At 46.7% G+C, this 16,885-nt stretch overlaps 1 long non-coding RNA gene across 1 annotated transcript in view; it reads left to right on the plus strand.

The window, feature by feature from the left end:
• The first annotated feature begins 505 nt into the window (after nucleotides 1–505).
• The window catches only part of LOC142150129 (uncharacterized), a 211,780-nt gene continuing 195,400 nt past the window's right edge, over nucleotides 506–16,885 (plus strand). The window contains exon 1 of the long non-coding RNA XR_012691028.1: nucleotides 506–515. This is a non-coding gene — a long non-coding RNA (uncharacterized LOC142150129). The remainder of the gene's footprint in view (nucleotides 516–16,885) is intronic.

Raw genomic sequence — 16,885 nt, forward strand, 5'->3', positions numbered from 1 at the left:
TCTGAAACTCCCAACAACACAGAAGTTCGAGAAAGGCATTTTTAACTAGCACTAAATGCAACATGACAGAGAGAGTATTCAGGAACAAGACAGCGATTCACCTGACCCAAATAAGTTGATTGCAAACACTTTTAGGATTCAACCACTAATGACAGTGATGTATTTTCAAACATGAGCTGCAAACCGCTTTGTCTCGAAAGTGTCCTAAATGGATAAAGAAATGTTTGACCCACATGTAAAATCCCTTTGTGATTTAATGTTTATTACGTTACATAGTGCATATCTCACTGAGTACCATCTGTAATACTTTGTAGTTAAATAATTGCCATTATCTGTACCTATACCTCACCAAAAATAGGTAAACTAGATAAGGTTGCTAGTGTGTAGTTAAATCTATGCAATTGTCATAATTTTTTTTATCACTTGCTAATTGGTGTAGCGTTTAGAGAATGCCCCTTTGCACACTCTAAACCTGAGTTGAAGTCCTCCCCAATCCACTTGTGCACGTGTAATCAGTAATTTTGTACTTGGTTTCTATGAATTAAGATCTACTAAAGCGTCTCTATAGTAACAGTTAGCTAGCTCTATTTTCTGCCACTTCTGGCGATCAAAGTGACAATGTAGCAGTATAAATCTCGGAGTAGCGTTTTGTTGCAATTTGGTTTCCATATAATATGAAAACTGTGTATATACAAGACCCATTTAACTTTAAGTATAAATGACAGATTTAGTGGGTTAGGCAAAGGTTGGCAATCCATATAATATGGTAGAACTCCATGGAAAAATGTGAGAAAGGCCTTATTCAATATACGAGAATGTTTTAGCAAATACCTTTGCCATCCATTCCAGCAGCCGAAATGAATGTGGAATGAGTGTGCACTCCATTCCAGCAGCCAGAATGACTATGGAATGCAGTGTGCACTCCATTCCGGCAACTGGAATGAATGTGGAATGAGTGTGCACTCCATTCCAGCAGCCGGAATGAATGGGTACTGCAGTGTGCACTCCATTCCGGCAGCCGGAATGGACAGGGAGTGATAGTAGAGAAGATATTTGCCTAGCATACAAAACTGCAGTGTAGAGGCCTATAAAAGCCAGGCCTCTTTACTAAAGAGCCAGCAAGCAGCATAGTGCGCTATATGAAGCTAACTAATTCCGGCGTTCCGACATTCCGGCAATTCCGATTTTAACCCAAAGGCCCAAAATATCATTAAACATCTTACACTTGACAGTGGCATTTATTAGAAAGGTGTCTGTAAGGAAAAGAGGCTTCTTTTACACAAACACACTAATGGAACATTTCATACATATATATATATATAATAAAAAATTTTAAAAAAAAATCGAAAAAATGTCTGTATTGATATGTATGTTTGTTTTGCATACTTGGTTGTGGTTTTTATGCTTCTAAAGGCGTTTATTAGTTGTTTTTGCTAGCTGTTTTGGACTTAAACATGACCCAGAGCTTCCTTAACTTTCCTCAAGGATTTGAGGCATGAGTGACGTCAGTTTCCCTTAACTGCACAGAGGGAACGCCTACTGTTCTTAAGTTAAAAAGCATAATGCCTACTTTACTCAAGTGATCTCTCATCTCCGCCTAGTCTGCGCCTACTCCCCTCCCATTCCCAACCCTTTGTTCTCAAGTGGTCAGTCGACATCTCAAATGTATTTGCCTTGCAGTTTGCGGTTGAATTGCCTTTGAGTGCCGGATCTGCTCTGTTTGAGCAGCGTATGTGGTGCTTTACGCTGCTCAAGTCCCGTTTTCGCGCATGCGCAGAGACGACTAGCAGATTATTCGCATACGTATGCATTTGCGTACCTTGATGAATCGGGCCCCTCATCTGTAACCTCTCACAGTCCTTTCTTTCTGTCATACTTTCAATTGACTTTTCCAAGCTTATCTCTAGAATTATTGCGCCTGACTCTTTAAAGAAAGTAAAGCAAGAAAATGATTAATTTTGAAACTTGGCAAAACCATGTTGCAATGCAAGGGGTGCAAATGAGTTTATTATTTTTCACATAAGAAAAATACTGGCTGTTTTTTCATGACACAAATACTTGAAAGCTTTATTTTTATACTGACATTTAAAGTTGATCTAAGACATGTTCTACCACAATTACACATCTGTCAACACTTTTAAAATTTACCTTCCCCTCCAATACAACATGGTTTTGCCAAAGGTCCAAAGTTACTGATTTTTTTGCTTTCCTTTCCTTAATGAATCAGGCCCATTATGTTTTGCTCTTCTCTCACTTCTGTCCTTTTCCTCTATCCCCGTTTTCCTTGTCCAACATTCCTATATTCTCCCCCTCCTTCCTCCATCTCTCTGTTTCCATCCCCCCATCCCTCTCCTCTCTTCTCTCTTCTGCTCCCCTGAACTGACTCACTGGCCCTCCCCCATCTTTCTCTCTCTCTCCTGTTCCCCTCTCACACACTTTCCCTCTTGTGCCCTCCGCTGCTCTTCTCTCTGCTTCCTTCTGTTCCTACCTACCCACTCCCTCTTCTTTCCCCCTGGAAATGTATTCCATTGCATCACTGCTTCTTTTTCCTGCCTCTCCCTCTCCTGTTCCTACCGCCACTAATCAGCTCCATCTCTACTCCTCTCCCACCTTTTGCTCCCCTTACCCCATCCCCTGCCCACTGATGGGTCCACTCCTTGTTCTGTTTTTCATCCTGTTCTAACCCTTTCTCCATTTCATGTCCCTCACACACACCCTTGCAGTCCAGCAACCCCACCAACCTCAACCACATCTCTCCTCTTCCCTTTCTTCCTCTATCCTGTGGTCTCTGGAATGCAGGTCAGTCTGTAACACACTGACCTCTGTCCATGATCTTTTTATCACTAGATCTTTCAACCTGCTTGCGATCACTGAAACCTGATTATCCCCTGAGGACACTACCTCTCCTGCTGCTTTTTCTTTCAGGGGCTTCTCCTTCTCCCACACACCCAGACCTGGAGACCGGCAAGGTGGTGACATTATCATACTTCTCTTCCCCTGCTGCTATCCTGCTATCATAGCTACCCGCTATGTTAAAAAATGCTCCCGCAGTGCAGAACGGCTCTGGAGAAAGTAACGCATTCATGCTTACTTTCTCCACTACAAGTTCATACTTACCTCCTACAGTTCTGCCCTATTACTCTCTAAGAAATCCTTTAAGGCTCTTATTTCTTCCCAGTCCTCCAACCCCGTTGACTTTTTGCCACCTTTAACTCCCTCCTCTCCCCTTCCACATTACCCTCCTCGCTCTCTGCTATCGACTTCACCTCCAAAATTGAGTTAATAAATCATGACATCTCCTCCCAGCAGTCCCTTATAGCTCCAACATCTCTACCGTCCCTACCCAGTTTGTCCACCCTCCCACTCTCCACTGAGGACGCTAACTCCATCCCCTCCTCCCCACTTGCTAGCCCACCCTCCTTTTCTTCCTTCACTCTGGTCTCTGCAGATGAAGTCCACATCTTTGTTTTCTCCTCACACCCTCCACTTGCCCACAGGATCCCATCCCTTTCCATCTCCTCTGCTCCCTCTTTCTTGAGGTCTGCTCCCACCTTGCCCACCTCCGCAACCTTTTCCTCTCCTCTGGAATATTCCTCTCCACCTTTAAACATGCTCTCATCTCCCCATACTCTAGAAACCATCCCTCGACCCTGCCTTTCTCTCTAATTACCGTCCTATTTCCCTTCTTCCTTTTGCCTCCAAACTTCACAGAAAATGCCCTTACTAAGGTCACTAATGACTTTCTCTTCATTAAATCAGAAGCTTATCCTTCTCGACCCCTCTGCTGCCTTTGATACCGTTGATATCTCCCTCTTTTTGTTTACTCTGTTAAATGCAGTGAGCAAAGAATACTGTCTCTTTCCGTTCCTGATCGTCACTTTATAAGGAGTCCCTTCGTAGGAGCTTGTATTTGGTGATATCTTTATCTCTGTCAACTGTATTTCATGGCTTCTCTTATCTGTTCCCTTACTGTCTGCCACTGTCTGTTTTACCCTTTTGCTGCTGGCTTGCCTTTTTTGTTATTCTCCTTCTGTTTTCTCCCTTTTATCTATATTTGTCTGTGCAGTGAAAGGTCTAATACAGACAAATAAGCAGCACATTTTAACCTCCAATTTAACCTCCAATTATATAATGCTTCATGCAACCTGAAAATCCATATTCAATCGTCTTTCTTCTCTGCAACACACCCCATAGGGAAAAATGCTGTGCTATAGGATGTTAAAAAATAAATAAAATATAAATATAAAAATAAAAAATAAAATATAAATGTGGTTATGACCACTGATTACTGTATGCCCTAGCAATCTGTGTATCTTATCAATCTGTATTTTCAGCACCTGCCTTGTCCAATATTCCATTTCCTTTCCCCTTTTCATATCTCACATTTTCCTCAAAATGCCCCAACCCCTCTGCGCCAACAATCCCCTTCCACTTCTCGACCAGCTTGTGCTATAAATGTACATATAGGGATTGTGCTTGCCACTCCCCTGCCAGCAGAGGGCAGGACTCCAAGGGAAAACACAGTAAAAACCCTAACTTTGGTCCATGCTAGCACTAACATAGGTAATATGCAAATGTGTGACATAAAATCCAATTCTCCTCACAGTTTAACAGCACAGCACAAGAAGTTCTAGTTTGGACTCTCCAGGTGCTGGCTTTTAATTCACCACCCCGCCCTTGCTAGTACATACTACCAGGGGCGCACGGAGGATTGTCGGGGGGAGGGTTTCTCCCCGCCGACCCAAAAAACAAAAACAAAAACAAAAAACCAGCATGCGCAGCAGCTCCGTTTCACCAGCGCTGTCCTAAACAGCAGCCACGGCGCTGTCTAAGAAGCATCTGCGGCGGTGCTGTATACAATACAGCACCGCCGCGGACGCTTCTTTGACAGCGCCGCGGCTGCTGTATAGGACAGTGGCCACTTAGTTAGCACAGGGGGGGTTTCTAGAGACTCAGAAACCCCCCCTGCGTGCGCCACTAACTACAGTGCCCAGAGTCTGCCTCCCCCTCAGGCCCGAGGACCTAGCAAAAAATTGCCCCAGGTCATATAATGCAGCCACGTCTCCAATGTCCTGCTTTCCCCCTCCCCCCCAAGTGGCTGTAACCCCTTTTTCTACCACCCACATTCAGCTTTCTCTGGTTTGGGAGCACCTAGCTCACAGTTTTTCCCTCATGTGTCAGCATGCTACGGCACTCCCCCAATCCCTCTTCATTCTCCCTCCTCATTCTCCCTCCTTTCCTCAGAGACTGTGGCCTCCTCATCCCGCAGCATCCTGGCCTGCCCTCTGCCCTTCCTGCATTAATCAGGATGCCCTCATTTACCCTGCCCCCCCCTCAGCAATGGATAGCCCCCTACTCCCCCCTTTTCTCAGGATTCCACCGGTGTTGGCCGAGATGCCTCATTAGCATGGCCTTTCATCATCACCATAATCAACATTTAATTATATAGCCGTTATGGAAACCAGTGCGGCATAAACTCATAGAACAGGTAGAAGAGGTCTTCGTCTTTAGCAGCTGCCTTTCCCGTAGAGACTGGTTATGCTCACAGGTGCTCAGATGCCCCCAGGTCTTATGCTCAGGGTAGTATGAGTTTATGCTTACACGGCAGCGCACAGGTACAGGAGGTAGCACACGGAGTAACGGCAAGCCAGAGCACTAGCGGGTATGTCAGGTACAGGCAGAAAGGTCAAGGTCACAGGCACAGGTTCAGGATTCAGGGACAGGCGATAGGTCAAGGTCACTAGCAGAGGTTCAGAGTCCGGGTTCAGGCAATAGATCAGGGTCAGAAACACAGGGTCAGAATCCAGAAACAGGCAAAGGTCAAACACAGGTAATCAATCTTATGTTTAACACCAAACACAGGAACAATAGCAGGCAGCAGTACTGGACCAGGACGCTATAACCAGCAGTGAGGCTCAGTCTTCACTGCCTTAAATAGTGCTAACAGCCAATCAGGGCAAAGCCCTGATATTATTAATTAGTCAGGTCCTGGGGATACTAACAGTGGGGCCAATAAGATCTAGTGCGCCCAGGTGCATTAATGAATAACGCTGCTGGATAATTAATCAGCCAAGGATGGCTGGGTTTGAAAAGCCCTGCGCGCACACGTGTGTTTGGCAGCTGGCCGGGCGCGGTGGCAGGGAGCCTGAAGCGTCCCGGTTGTTGCCTAGGCAACCGGGGCGTAGGAGCCGGAAGTGACGCCCCGATCGTCATGGAGACGGCCGGGATGTCGCAAGCAGGACAGGAAGAGTTGCGGCGGCTGAGGGCAACGCCACGACTGCTGACAGTACCCCACCTTGAGCAGGGGTCAAGGAACCCCGACATCCAGACTTGGAAAGAAACCTTCCTTAAGGAGTTTCTCAGCGTCGAGACGTCTCTGGGTTATCCAAGATCGATCTTCTGGGCCGTAACCCTTCCAATGGACTAAGAACTGGACCTGCCCCTGAACTTTCCTTGAGTCCAGAATTTTTTCAATGATGAACTTGCGGTCTCCATTTACAAGCAGAGACTGAGGTCTTTTAGAGGAAGATTGATTAAACTTGCTAGTAGCAACAGCCTTTTTCAGAAGAGAGCAATGGAAAGTACAAGGATTTTTTAAAGAAGGTGGTAGTTTGAGTCTAAATGCCACTGGATTCACTTTCTTTCTTTTCAATCAAAAATGGTCTGATGAATCGGGGACCAAATTTCTTGCAAGGTTGCCTCAAATTGATGTTTCGTGTAGACAACCATACACGATCTCCTGCTTTTAATACACACGGACCACAATGGCGATCAGCGAAGGCTTTAGACCTGAGAGAGCCTTGACACAATGCGGAATGGACCCTCTTCCAAACGGACTTCATTCGGGATACAACAGTAGGTGTCCCGGAATCACCAATGGTAACGGCAGAAGAAAGAGAGTTCACTTTCGGGTGGAACCCAAGATTGCAGAAGAACGGGGAGGTACGTGTTGCAGAGTGGCAAGAATTGTTATAGGCAAACTCTGCCCAAGATAAGAGAGAGGACCAGTTGTCATGGAACTTGGAAACGTAGATGCGTAGAAATTGTTCCAGGGATTGGTTGGTTCTTTACGTCTGACCATTTGACTGAGGGTTGTAGGCTGAGGACAAACTAACTTTGATTCCGAGGGAATTGCAGAAAGACTTCCAGAATTGTGCAATGAACTGGGATCCTCGGTCCGAGACAATGTCTTCTGGAAGGCCATGGAGACGGAAGATATGGGTAATGAATAAAGTGGCCAAATTTCTGGCATACGGCAATTTGAGTAAGGGTATAAAATGTGCCATCTTACTGAATTGATCGACTACCCAAATGGTGTTATGACCCGAGGACAAAGGGAGGTCGACAATAAAGTCCATGGAAAGATGTTTCCAAGGCCTGTTTGGAGTTGGCAAGAGTAGAAATTGACTCGGAGGACGGATTCTGGAAGATTTGTTCCTGGCACATTCTGGGCAGGCGCAGACATAGTTTTCCGCATCAGAAGACAAGGTAGGCCACCAAAGCCAGCGAAAAAGTATTTCTATGGTCCTCTCTATACCGGGATGACCTGCTGAGCGGTTGTCATGGCATTTGATGAGGGCCGACTTCCTCAAATGAACAATTTATCAGCGGGTGTCTGAGCTGGAGCAATTTTCTGGAAGTGGCGGAGTGTGGCCCCAAGAGTTAGACTGACATGAATGGAGGTCGAGGAAATTATTGGTTGCGGGTCAGGAGGCTGAGGATGGGATGCCATAAAACTCTGAGACAGGGAATCAGCCTTAGTATTTTTTGATCCTGGACGGTAAGTGATGAGGAAGTTGAACTAGGTGAAAAACAAAGCCCAACGGGCCTGTCGAGGATTTAGAGTTTTGGCGGTCTGAATATACTGAAGGTTTCTATGGTCAGTGAAGATGGTAATAATGTGAGATGCTCCTTCTAACCAATGCTGCCATTCTTCGAGGGCCCACTTGATAGCCAATAACTCTTGATTTCCAACATTGTAGTTAATTTCAGCAGATGAGAACTTCTTGGACAGATATGCACGCGGGTGCAATTTTTTGCTCTGAGGATCTCCTTGGGAGAAAATGGCGCCTCCTCCTACATCTGAGGCGTCTTCTTCAACAATGAATGGAAGCTCAGGGTCTGGGTGCCTGAGAATGGGTGCAGATGTGAAGGCGGCTTTAAGGGCAGAAAAGCTTGCAAACGCCTCCGAAGACCAATTAGGCGGGTCTGCACCTTTCCTGGTGAGAGCAGTAATAAGAGCCACCAAGGATGAAAACGAGCATTTAAACCTCCGATAGTAGTTGGCGAAGCCAAGGAACCTTTGGATCGCCTTGAGGTTAGTAGGAAGAACCCAGTCTTGGATTGCTTGGACCTTGCTGGGGTCCATTGAGAAACCGTACGAGGAGATGATGTATCCTAAGAAGGCCACCCTGGGGACTTCGAAGTCGCATTTCTCCAATTTCGCGTAGAGGTGGTGTTGACGTAACTTCCCCAGAACTTCCCGAACGTGTTGGCGGTGCTAAGACAAGGACTGAGAATAAATTAAAATATCATCCAAATAAACCTCCACGGTCTTACCCAGGAATTCTCGCAAGATGTCATTGATTAAATCTTGGAAGACTGCCGGGGCGTTACACAATCCAAATGGCATCACCATTCATAATGCCCAGAGAGGGTATTAAAGGCTGTCTTCCATTCGTCTCCCTGTCTGATGTGGATGAGATTATAAGCACCCCGCAGGTCAATCTTAGAGAGATGGTGGCAGACTTGAGCTGGTCAAACAGAACAGAAAACAAGGGCAGCGGGTAAGTATTTTTAACTGTGATTTTATTCAGGCCACAATAGTCGATGCTGGGTCTCAGACTGCCGTCTTTTTTGGCCACAAAGAAACATCCAGCACATACAGGAGATTTGGAGGGCAGATGAATCCTTTCTCTAGGTTCTCCTCCACGTACTGTTACATGGCTTGCGTTTCAGGGGCAGACAAAGAATACAGATGCCCTTTGGGCAATCCTGAACCTGGCACAAGCTCGATAGCGCAGTCATAGTCCCGATGAGGCGGGAGAGAGTCAGCATTCTGTTTACAGAACACATCACTGAAGTCCTGGTAGGGTACAGGCAACAATTCCGGCTGCACAGTTCTAAGAGGTAGGGTCAAACAATAAGTAGAGCACTCTGGACTCCAACGGATGATCGCCCCTCTTTTCCAATCAATAAGGTTATTATGACTTTGCAGCCATGGATACCCCTGATTCAAAGGAGCAGAGGGACAGGTGATTAGGAAGAATGTGAGTTCTTCAGTAAGGAGAGCGCCTACGGATAAGCGGACCAATGAAGTCTTGGCGAGTATTCGGCCCCCAACAAGGGGATTACCATCCAAGCCGCAGGCGGTGATGCTCTAATTCAGTTTGACTTTGGGAATTCCAAGAGTTTTAGCCAACAGATTGTCCAGAAAGTTACCTGCTGCACCGCTATCAAGGAAGGCCGAAAAGTCAGTGGAACGATGTCTTAAGGCTAAGCGTGCAGGGACTAACAGAGAGTTTTCTGAAGAGGTAATTTGGAGACCTAAATGCACCTCTTCACCAGCGCTTAGGTCTAGGCGTTTCACGCCTTGCTAGGACAGGAACGAACTAGGTGGCCCGTTACGCCACAATACAAGCAGAGACCTAGAGAGCGTCGTCTGGAACGTTCTTCTGGGGGCAGACGGTAAGCACCCAACTGCATTATTCTCGTTCAGTTTTCCTCTCTCTGATTCAACGGTCAATCTTAATGACGAGCTGCATCAAATCTTCAAGTGAGGCAGGTACAGGATACTGAACTAGGGAGTCCTTATTTTGCTCAGTAAGGCCCAAGTGGAATTGACTCTGCAGTGCCGGATCATTCCAGGCACTATCAGTTGACCATTGCCGGAATTATGCACAATATTCCTCAGCAGAACGACATCCTTGCCTTAATGCCCGGAGATGAGACTCAGCTGAGGCCACTCTGTCTGGATCATCGTATAGTAACCCCAAGGCCTGGAAGAATGCGTCCACGGTTTCTAAAGATAGACTCGTTGGTGGAAGGGAGAAGGCCCAGGACTGAGGATCGCCCTGGAGTAGAGAGATAACTCTTTGCTGTTCGGAACCAGAGGAGCGTGGTCTCAGACGGAAGTATAACCTGCAACTCTCTTTAAAGTTGAGGAAGGCAGACCTGCTTCCCGAGAATCGGTCAGGCAAATTCAACTTCGGCTCTGGAGAGAGGCCAGAGGAGGCATGCTGAGGATGCAGGTTTCTGGAGGCTGCTTCTTGAGCTGACAAGCGATGAGATAGGCCCTGTACAACTTGAGATATAGCCTGGATCTGGATAGCCAGGACCTGAGCTGGTCACCATTGAATGGTCGGGTCACCATTGTCCATGGCAGAATTACCTCCAATCTTCACTGGCCGGTTATAATGTTATGGCCACCAGTGCGGCATAAACTCCTAGAACAGGTAGAAGAGGTCTTTGCCTTTAGCAGCCACCTGTCACTCACCGGACTGTGAGTGCTTCTTCCCGGACTATTAGGAACCGTGGACGTCCTCTATCCTGAGGGACTGCGCATGCGCAGCCCTTTCCAAACCTTCAGTGTATGTTCCTTTAACTTAATTGGCAGATCAGGCAACCTCCCTATATTAAGCACCTGTGGTCAACACCACGTTGCCTGATCTTGGAGTCTCATTCCCCATGAGTCTCTGAAGGTGTTCCTGTGTTTCCTTGTTTATTCAGCCCTGCTGATTCCTGTGGTTTCCAAACCACTTCTACCTCTGTGGTTTCCAAACCACTTCTGCTACTGTGGTTCCCATACCACTTCTACCATCTACTGTATCATCGTGACTGTGAGCTGATTCCTATCCGCTGCCTCCGTGCACTACAGTCTTCTAATCACTTCAACTCTACCATGTATCATTGGGACTGTTAGCTGATGCCTATCCGCTGCCTCCGTGCATTACAGGCTTCAACCACATCCACTCACCTGTTCATGATTGTGACTGCCAGCTGATTCCTATCCGCTGCCTCCGTGCACTACAGGCTTCAACCTGCAACTCGTCTGTGTTTCATCATCGTGACTGTTTGGCTGATTCCTATCCGCTGCCTCCGTGCACTACAGTCTTCAACCTGCAACCCGTCTGTGTTTCATCGCGACTGTTTAACTGATTCCTATCCGCTGCCTCTGTGCGCTTCAGTCTTCAGTCCTTGTCAACTCTACCGTGTTTCCTTGAGTCTGCTGCCACTATTGCTACCCGCTACTCTCCGTGATCATCTGTTCCAGTTCAACTCTGCTCCGGTGTCCCATCGTTACTGCACCTGCTGGTTGCTATTGGTTACCTCCGTGTTCCCGCAGAGACCCGCTGCTGTTACTTCTCAGCGCTACTCATCCATCTACTGCTGATCCGCTCTCCACGCCTTCCTGTGTTCCCTGCTGGTCTACCTACCTGTGCGCTGCACCTGCTAGACCCCTGCTTCACCCATCCAGGGACTTGTATCCTGCTGGCCTCCTGCCCTTCAGGTATCTCTGCACTCCTGTCTGACTGCCTTCTCCTGAACCACGGTATGCATACTTTCCATTGACTGTGCTGTGTATTGCATACCTTGCTGGACTGTGTTGGTTCTCCTCTGGAGTGTACTATCTGCTGACTCTACTGCCATCATTGACTGTGTTATCTCATGCCGGATTGCTTCAAGAGACTTTCTATATTGGCAGTGTTGTTCAGTCATTTATACATTTATATTGTGCATATTACTGTGGATCAAAGTCAAGGTGCCCGTGTATATATTGTGTTGCAGTCTCTCCCCGTGCACCTCCTCACATATATATTCAGTAGTACCACTTGCTAGCCGCAGACCACTGACTCCTGTTTACAGTTTCACCTGTTCCAGTATCCTCTCACATAGCAGTGGTACAACTTGCTAACGCAGACCACTGACTCCCCGGATACCTCCACTTGGATTCCATTCCTTCACTCAGACAGCGGTACAACTTGCTATCCGCAGACCGCTGACTCTCATCACCTCCTCGTTTCTGTTGGACATTCCTCCTCACTATAGCAGTGGTACAACTTGCTACCGCAGACCACTGACTACCTTCACGTGTCCTTTGTCCATACAGTTCCTCGTGTATTACTACCTCCATATTGCCAGTGCTGCTAGTCATAGACTTTCCTGAGCAGCTCATCATCTGCTATTTCCTGTTCCGTGATCACCCTGCTACCAGAGTACCATATTACCACCTATACTGCTCTGGTAAGCCTATCACCTGGTGATCCCTGGGTAAAGACTCCTAGTGCCCGTGACAGTAAGATCAGGCCATGACAGACCCAGATACGGAACCTACCGCTAAAGAGATGCTGCAGCATCTGGTCAGCCGTGTGGAGCAACAGGATGCTCGCCAACAGCTGTTACTTCAATGTTACCAATCGTTAACCTCCCAAGGAACATCTGGACAGACTGTTACAGCTAGTATTGAAGCTCCTGTGCTTTCCTCCGTTTCCCCAGTGCCATCCCAGGTGTCTACAGCTCCTACGCTTCACCTGCCTACTCCGTCAAAATATGACGGGGACCCCAAAACTTGTAGAGGTTTCCTTAACCAATGTTCAGTCCATTTTGAACTCCAACCTCAAAATTTTTCTACCCATCGTTCCAGAGTGGCCTATCTTATCTCATTGTTTTCTGGACAAGCCCTGGCTTGGGCCTCCCCTCTGTGGGAAAGAAACGATCCAATTCTACAAGATAGTGCCAAATTCATTTCCACGTTCCGAAGTGTGTTCGATGAACCAGGTCGTGTGACCTCCGCTGCTTCCAGCATTCTTCGTTTGCGACAAGGCTCCCATACAGTAGGACAGTATGTCATTCAATTTAGGATCTTAGCCTCTGAACTTCAGTGGAACACTGAAGCATTAGTTGCCGCCTTCTGGCAGGGGCTCTCCGATAAAATTAAAGATGCACTGACTACCCAAGAGCTTCCTTCGTCACTAGAAGATTTGATCTCTCTTTGCCATCGTGTAGACATGAGATTTCGTGAAAGAGAATCTGAGAAAACAACTTCTGCTAAAGCACCTCTTCGTTTAAACCCTCAATTTCGTCCAGTTTCACCTTCTGTGATTCCCATGGAGATAGGACGTTCCAAATTATCTTTAGAAGAGAGGAAACGAAGAGTAAAGAATAGACTCTGTATCTATTGTGCTGATTCCACACATATGCTCAGTTCTTGCCCTAAGAAATCGGGAAATGCCAGGCCCTAACTAGTTCTGGAGAGGTGAAGTTAGGGTCCCTGGAGTCCTCTCCATTGTCTATGAAATCTAAAGTCTGCGCTTTCGATGTTACGATTTCCTTTGCTACCAAATCCTTTGAGTCACAGGCATTGATTGATTCCGGAGCAGCAGGAAATTTCATTTCTAAATCACTAGTGAATCAATGGTCCCTACCAGTGATCACTTTAAAAACACCCATTACTGTGACGGCTATAGATGGATCACGTCTCATCAATGGTCTCATCACCCAGAGTACGTCTCCAGTAACCCTTCAGATTGGTGTACTACACCATGAAGAAATTTCGTTTTTAATTCTTCCTGTTACGACAAGTCCGATTGTCTTAGGCCTTCCATGGCTTCAATGTCACTCTCCCCAGATTGACTGGCGCACCCCTCAAGTTACGTCTTGGGGGCCTGAATGTCACCATCGTTGTCTCTCTCAAGTTATTCCTCTTAAAGTACAGCAATCTTCCATCTCATCTTCCTCCCCGGGACTCCCTCCTCAGTATGCTTCATTTGCCGATGTGTTTGATAAAGCTCAGTCTGAACGTCTTCCTCCTCATCGTTCTTGGGATTGTCCGATCGACCTTCTACCTGGCAAGACTCCTCCCAGGGGTCGGGTCTATCCTCTCTCGTTACCTGAAACTCAAGCCACATCTGAGTACATACAGGAGAATCTCCAGCGTGGGTTCATTCGACCTTCCACCTCTCCCGCTGGAGCTGGGTTCTTCTTCGTCAAAAAGAAGGATGGATCATTACGCCCTTGTATAGATTTTCGTGGACTCAACGCCATTACTATCAAGAACCGGTATCCCATTCCGCTGATCACTGAGCTATTTGATCGCATCAAGGGAGCTCGGATATTTACTAAGTTGGATCTTCGTGGTGCCTACAATTTAATTAGAATCCGTTCCGGTGACGAATGGAAGACCGCGTTTAACACCAGAGATGGGCATTACGAATATTTAGTAATGCCCTTCGGGCTGTGTAATGCCCCCGCGGTTTTCCAGGGTTTCATCAATGAGATCTTTCGGGACTTATTATATGTATGTGTCGTTGTCTACCTGGACGACATATTGATCTTCTCACAGGACCTGCCTTCTCATCACCAACATGTGGCAGAGGTCCTCTCCAGACTACGGAAAAACTCGTTGTTCTGTAAATTGGAAAAATGTTCATTCGAGTTACCCCAGATTCCATTCTTGGGGTATATAGTTTCCGGAGTTGGCCTGAAGATGGATCCAGACAAAGTAAATGCTGTACTACATTGGCCTCAGCCAACTACTCTTCGTGCCATCCAGCGTTTTTTAGGTTTTGCCAATTACTATAGACGCTTCATTCAAGACTTCTCATCCATTGCATCTCCCATTGTGGCCTTAACTCGGAAAGGGGCTAATACTAAGCAATGGTCATCTGAGGCTCTCCAAGCCTTTCAAATCCTCAAAGAGTCCTTCTCGTCTGCTCCCATTCTGCGACAACCTGATGTGACACTCCCCTTCTTCCTAGAAGTAGATGCCTCTAATGTGGGCTTAGGAGCTATTCTCTCCCAACGCTCGGAGCAACAAAAATTACATCCTTGTGCCTTCTACTCTCGGGGTCTTCTGCCCGCAGAGAAAAACTATACTATCGGGGACAAGGAGTTGCTGGCCATCAAAGCTGCATTAGAGGAATGGAGATACTTGTTGGAAGGAGCTCGCCATCCGGTGACGATCTTCACGGATCATAAGAACTTGTCATATTTGCAATCTGCTCAATGCTTGAACCCTCGTCAAGCAAGATGGTCTCTTTTCTTTTCCCGTTTTGAATTAATTATAACCTTCAAACCAGCTGCTAAGAACAAGAAAGCTGACGCTCTATCTCGAGCTTTTGTGACGTCCTCTGATGTAGAAGAGGTTCCCAACCATGCTATTCTAGACCCCAAATGTATTTCTCTGGCTGCTTCATCCACCAAAATGCTACCATTTGGGAAGACCCTCGTGCCTCCTACTCTGAGGAGGAAAATCCTTTCGTGGTTCCATGCCTCTCGTTTTTCTGGACACGCCGGTGAACATAAGACCTTTGAGATTCTCTCTCGTAGTTACTGGTGGCCTTCAATGAGGAGAGACGTCAAAGAGTTTATTGCTTCCTGTGATTTATGTTCTCAGTTCAAATCCTCCCGCAGAACTCCAGCAGGGTTGCTGCGACCACTACCCATTCCGTCCAAGCCTTGGACCCATATTAGTATGGATTTCGTTACTGATTTGCCACCAAGTAAGAATCACAATACTATTTGGGTAGTGGTAGACAGATTTTCGAAGATGGCTCATTTCGTCCCTCTGTCCGGTTTACCTTCCTCGTCTACTCTGGCTGAACATTTCATTAAAGAAATCTTCCGCATCCATGGATGTCCGTCTGAGATTGTGTCAGATAGAGGAGTACAATTCGTTTCCAGATTCTGGCGGGCCCTTTGTAAAACCTTGGGCATACGATTAGCACTCTCATCGTCTTACCATCCGCAATCTAACGGACAAACGGAACGAGTCAATCAAGATCTTGAGACTTTTATTAGGATGTTCTCTTCAGCCAACCAAGACAACTGGGTAGAATTGCTCCCTTGGGCTGAATTCGCCCATAACAACATGTACCATGAGTCATCATCCAAAACTCCATTCTTTGTGGTCTACGGTCACCATCCGTCTTTTCCGGAATTTTCTGCCCTCCCGCCCACCCAAGTTCCTGCTGTGGAGACTGCTTGTCAGACCTTCAAAAATATCTGGTCTCAGGTCAAAACCTGTTTAAAGAAGACATCTAACAAATATAAGTCTTTCGCAGATAAGAAGAGGCGGGCTATTCCACCACTAAAAATTGGAGATCGTGTCTGGTTATCTACCAAAAATATTCGTTTGAAGGTTCCATCTATGAAATTCGCCCCTCGTTTTATTGGTCCATATAGGATCATTCAAGTTATCAATCCAGTATGTGTTAAACTTCTTCTTCCTAAGAATCTTCGGATTTCCAATGCCTTCCATGTGTCCTTGCTCAAACCTCTCATCATCAACCGTTTCTCGACTCCTTCCTCAGCACCGCAGCCAGTTCAAGTTCATCAGGAGGAGGATTTCGAGATTACTGAGGTATTGGATGCAAAAATTTCGCGAGGAGTCCTCCGTTTCCTCGTTCATTGGAAGGGCTTTGGTCCTGAAGAGCGTTCATGGATCAAAGCTGAAGATCTTAATGCTCCTGCCCTTCTGAAGAAGTTTTATTCCAAAAATCCGGACAAGCCCGGTTCCAGGCGTTCTGTGCCCACCTTTAAAAGGGGGGGTACTGTCACTCACCGGACTGTGAGTGCTTCTTCCCGGACTATTAGGAACCGTGGACGTCCTCTATCCTGAGGGACTGCGCATGCGCAGCCCTTTCCAAACCTTCAGTGTATGTTCCTTTAACTTAATTGGCAGATCAGGCAACCTCCCTATATTAAGCACCTGTGGTCAACACCACGTTGCCTGATCTTGGAGTCTCATTCCCCATGAGTCTCTGAAGGTGTTCCTGTGTTTCCTTGTTTATTCAGCCCTGCTGATTCCTGTGGTTTCCAAACCACTTCTACCTCTGTGGTTTCCAAACCACTTCTGCTACTGTGGTTCCCATACCACTTCTACCAT

This window comes from Mixophyes fleayi, chromosome 4 (genome assembly GCF_038048845.1).
Source record: "Mixophyes fleayi isolate aMixFle1 chromosome 4, aMixFle1.hap1, whole genome shotgun sequence".
Taxonomy (NCBI): domain Eukaryota; kingdom Metazoa; phylum Chordata; class Amphibia; order Anura; family Limnodynastidae; genus Mixophyes; species Mixophyes fleayi.